Source organism: Gasterosteus aculeatus, unplaced genomic scaffold (genome assembly GCF_964276395.1).
Source record: "Gasterosteus aculeatus unplaced genomic scaffold, fGasAcu3.hap1.1 HAP1_SCAFFOLD_43, whole genome shotgun sequence".
In the NCBI taxonomy this organism is placed as follows: Eukaryota; Metazoa; Chordata; class Actinopteri; order Perciformes; family Gasterosteidae; genus Gasterosteus; species Gasterosteus aculeatus.
In genome coordinates, this window is record NW_027554900.1 from 30,001 (window position 1) to 35,000 (window position 5,000).

The following is a 5,000-nucleotide window of genomic DNA, read 5'->3' on the forward strand; positions in this document are numbered from 1 at the left end:
TTTGGGTCCGTGTTCCGGGCTCTGGGGGTGTTTGGTAAAGAGATCCGGGTTCTGGCGTCTTTTTCCGGGTTCAATTCGGCCGTTGTGGGCCTCTGGAGGTGTTTGGGTCCGTGTTCCGGGCTCTGGGGGTGTTTGGTAAAGAGATCCGGGTTCTGGCGTCTTTTTCCGGGTCCAATTCGGCCGTTGTGGGCCTCTGGAGGTGTTTGTGGAGCTCATCCGGGCTCTGGGGGTGTCTGGTAAAGAGATCCGGGTTCTGGCGTCTTTTTCCGGGTCCAATTCGGCCGTTGTGGGCCTCTGGAGGTGTTTGGGTCCGAGTTCCGGGCTCTGGGGGTGTCTGGTAAAGAGATCCGGGTTCTGGCGTCTTTTTCCGGGTTCAATTCGGCCGTTGTGGGCCTCTGGAGGTGTTTGGGTCCGAGTTCCGGGCTCTGGGGGTGTCTGGTAAAGAGATCCGGGTTCTGGCGTCTTTTTCCGGGTCCAATTCGGCCGTTGTGGGCCTCTGGAGGTGTTTGGGTCCGAGTTCCGGGCTCTGGGGGTGTCTGGTAAAGAGATCCGGGTTCTGGCGTCTTTTTCCGGGTTCAATTCGGCCGTTGTGGGCCTCTGGAGGTGTTTGGGTCCGAGTTCCGGGCTCTGGGGGTGTCTGGTAAAGAGATCCGGGTTCTGGCGTCTTTTTCCGGGTCCAATTCGGCCGTTGTGGGCCTCTGGAGGTGTTTGGGTCCGAGTTCCGGGCTCTGGGGGTGTCTGGTAAAGAGATCCGGGTTCTGGCGTCTTTTTCCTGGCTTAATTCGGCCGTTGTGGGCCCCTGGAGGTGTTTGCGGACCTCCGCGGGTGAAATAATGGAAAAAAAAAAAAGTTAAAGTTTCCAGTCGGGACTATGTGGAGCGAAAAAAACCCGGACTTTTTTGGCTCCGTCAGAAACTAAGTAAAAGTCGGAATATGTGAAGGAAAGCCCAGAAAATGCCTGGGCTTTTTTAGATCGCTTCGATAAATTTTTTTTTAGCTCACATCACTGGGCCACCAGGTCGCAGATTTCAGAAACCTGGTTTTCGGAAACAGAGATCTCCAGGACAGGGCCCCGAGCTTCGGGGGGAGCGTTCCCCAGCTGGACCTAAGCATAGTGGGCCAGGCCCCGGGCGGAAAGACGCTCCTGGAGCCGAGATACAGGGGTGGCTCCCCGCGCGACTTACCCGATTTCGGAGCACTATTTTCGGACAGTGATGGCAGAGCAGTGGGTGTACCGGATGGAGGAAAATAACAGCTCCAGAGAGCGGCAGAGACCAGACCATGACCCAGAACGGCACACTGTTCCCGGACAGTGATGGCAGACCAGCAGGTGTACCCCATGGATGAATAAAGAGTTCCAGAGAGCGGCAGAACCCAGACCATGACCCAGAACGGCACACTGTTCCCGGACAGTGATGACAGAACAGCAGGTGTACCGCATGGATGAATACACAGTTCCAGAGAGCGGCAGAACCCAGACCATGACCCAGAACGGCACACTGTTCCCGGACAGTGATGGCAGACCAGCAGGTGTACCCCATGGATGAATAAAGAGTTCCAGAGAGTTCCAGAGAGCGGCAGAGACCAGACCAAGTCCCAGAACGACACACTATTCCCGGACAGTGATGGCAGAACAGCAGGTGTACCGCATGGATGAATAAAGAGCTCCAGAGAGCGGCAGAACCCAGACCAAGTCCCAGAAAGACACACTATTCCCGGACAGTGATGGCAGAACAGCAGGTGTACCGCATGGATGAATAAAGAGTTCCAGAGAGCGGCAGAGACCAGACCAAGTCCCAGAACGACACACTATTCCCGGACAGTGATGGCAGAACAGCAGGTGCAGTGGATGGATGAATAAAGAGCTCCAGAGAGCGGCAGAGACCAGACCAAGTCCCAGAAAGACACACTATTCCCGGACAGTGATGGCAGAACAGCAGGTGTACCCCATGGATGAATAAACAGCTCCAGAGAGCGGCAGAACCCAGACCAAGTCCCAGAACGACACACTGTTCCCGGACAGTGATGGCAGACCAGCAGGTGTACCGCATGGATGAATAAAGAGTTCCAGAGAGCGGCAGAGACCAGACCAAGTCCCAGAACGGCACACTGTTCCCGGACAGTGATGGCAGAACGGCAGGTGTACCGCATGGATGAATAAAGAGTTCCAGAGAGCGTGATATCCCAGACCATGACCCAGAACGACACACTATTCCCGGACAGTGATGGCAGAACAGCAGGTGTACCGCATGGATGAATAAAGAGCTCCAGAGAGCGGCAGAGACCAGACCATGACCCAGAACGGCACACTGTTCCCGGACAGTGATGGCAGACCAGCAGGTGTACCGCATGGATGAATACAGAGCTCCAGAGAGCGGCAGAGACCAGACCAAGTCCCAGAACGGCACACTGTTCCCGGACAGTGATGGCAGAACGGCAGGTGTACCGCATGGATGAATAAAGAGTTCCAGAGAGCGTGATATCCCAGACCATGACCCAGAACGACACACTATTCCCGGACAGTGATGGCAGAACAGCAGGTGTACCGCATGGATGAATAAAGAGTTCCAGAGAGCGGCAGAGACCAGACCAAGTCCCAGAACGGCACACTGTTCCCGGACAGTGATGGCAGAACGGCAGGTGTACCGCATGGATGAATAAAGAGTTCCAGAGAGCGTGATATCCCAGACCATGACCCAGAACGGCACACTGTTCCCGGACAGTGATGGCAGACCAGCAGGTGTACCCCATGGATGAATAAAGAGTTCCAGAGAGCGGCAGAGACCAGACCAAGTCCCAGAACGACACACTATTCCCGGACAGTGATGGCAGAACAGCAGGTGTACCGCATGGATGAATACACAGTTCCAGAGAGCGGGAGATCCCGGCCGATGTCCGATGACGAAGCACTGTATGGGACACTTTGAAGGAAGGGTCGGTCTCCTGGATGAAAAGAACTTTAATTTTCTGACTTAAAATACGGAGTTAAAGTTTCCAGTCGGGACGATAAGGAGGGCAAAAAAACCCGGACTTTTTTGGCTCCGTCAGAAACTAAGTAAAAGTCGGACTATGTGAAGGAAAGCTCAGAAAATGCCTGGAGAATTTTGAGCGGACCGGAAAAAAAAAGTTCCAGCCGACATCACTGGGCCACCAGGTCGCAGATTCCTGAAACCCGGTTTTTAGAAACATAGGCCTCCAGTCGTGAAGACCGGCGTTTGTGCGGTTCGGATCCGACTCAGACCTCAGTATTTTCGGACACCCTCGGACAGTGGCGGGGGTGGAAGAACCGGAGCCTCATGCAGAACTGGCTGTCGGGGAGCAAGCGGACGCTGCCCCGGCAGGAGGCATCATTCCGGGCACTGTGGCTGATCGGTAGCTTTCGTGGATGGATGACTGAGCGAACGAACGAGATGACGGCGGTGCGTCCTGGCTGATGTCCCAGTACGGGGCACTATTCTCGGATGCTGATGTCAGAACAGCAGGTGCAGTGGATGGATGAACACACAGTTCCAGACAGCGGGAGATCCCAGACCATGTCCCAGAACGGCACACCATTCTCGGATGCTGATGTCAGAACAGCAGGTGTAACGCATGGATGAATACAGAGTTCCAGAGAGCGGCAGAGACCAGACCATGTCCCTGTACGGGACACTATTCTCGGATGCTGATGGAAGAACAGCAGGTGCAGTGGACGGATGAACACACAGTTCCATAGAGCGGCAGAACCCAGACCATGTCCCAGAACGGGACACTATTCTCGGATGCTGATGTCAGAACAGCAGGTGCAGCGGACGGACTAATACACAGTTCCAGAGAGCGGTATTTCACGACAGATATCCGATGATGAAGCGCTATTGTCGGACACTGATGGCAGAACAGCAGGTGCACTGGATGAAGGAAATAAACAGAACATAGTTCCAGAGAGCGTGATATCCCAGACCAAGTCCCAGAATGGCGCGCTATTGTCGGACACTGATGGCAGAACAGCAGGTGCACTGGATGAAGGAAATAAACAGAACATAGTTCCAGAGAGCGTGATATCCCAGACCAAGTCCCAGAACGGCCCACTATTCCCGGACACTCATCTACTTAAAATCTCCCTGATTACCTGCCAGAACAGAGCAGATCCAGAGAGCGGTATTTCACGGCAGATATCCGATGATGAAGCGCTATTGTCGGACACTGATGGCAGAACAGCAGGTGCACTGGATGAAGGAAATGAACAGAACATAGTTCCAGAGAGCGGGATATGCGAGACCATGTCCCAGTACGGGACACTATTCTCGGATGCTGATGTCAGAACAGCAGGTGCAGTGGATGGATGAAATAAACAGTTCCAGAGAGCGTGAGATCCCGGCTGATATCCGATGAAGAAGCACTGTTCACGGACACTGATGGCAGAACAGCAGGTGCAGCGGATGGATGAAATAAACAGTTCCATGGAGCGGTATTTCCCGACAGATATCCGATGACGAAGGACCACTTGGGACGCTTTGAAGGAAGGGTCGGTCTCCTGGATGAAAAGGACTTTAATTTTCTGACTTAAAAAAAAAGTTAAAGTTTCCAGTCGGGACGATAAGGAGGGCAAAAAAACCCGGACTTTTTTGGCTCCGTCAGAAACTAAGTAAAAGTCGGAATATGTGGCGCAAAGCCCTAAAATCCCCTGGAGAATTTTGAGCGGACCGGAAAAAAAAAGTTCCAGCTGACATCACTGGGCCACCAGGTCGCAGATTTCAGAAACCTGGTTTTTGGAAACACAGGGCTCCAGGGCTGAGACCCGGGCTTCGTGGGGAGCGTTCCCCAGCTGGGCCTAAGCATCTTCGGACAACTTTGGGCGGAAAAGCGGGTTCGGGAACCGGGATATGGGGCGGGTTACGCGGCGTGACCTGCCCGAGTGCAGTGCACTATTCCCGGACACTCATCTACTTAAAATCCCCCTGATTACCTGCCAGAACAGAGCAGATCCAGAGAGCGGTATTTCACGGCAGCTATCCGATGAT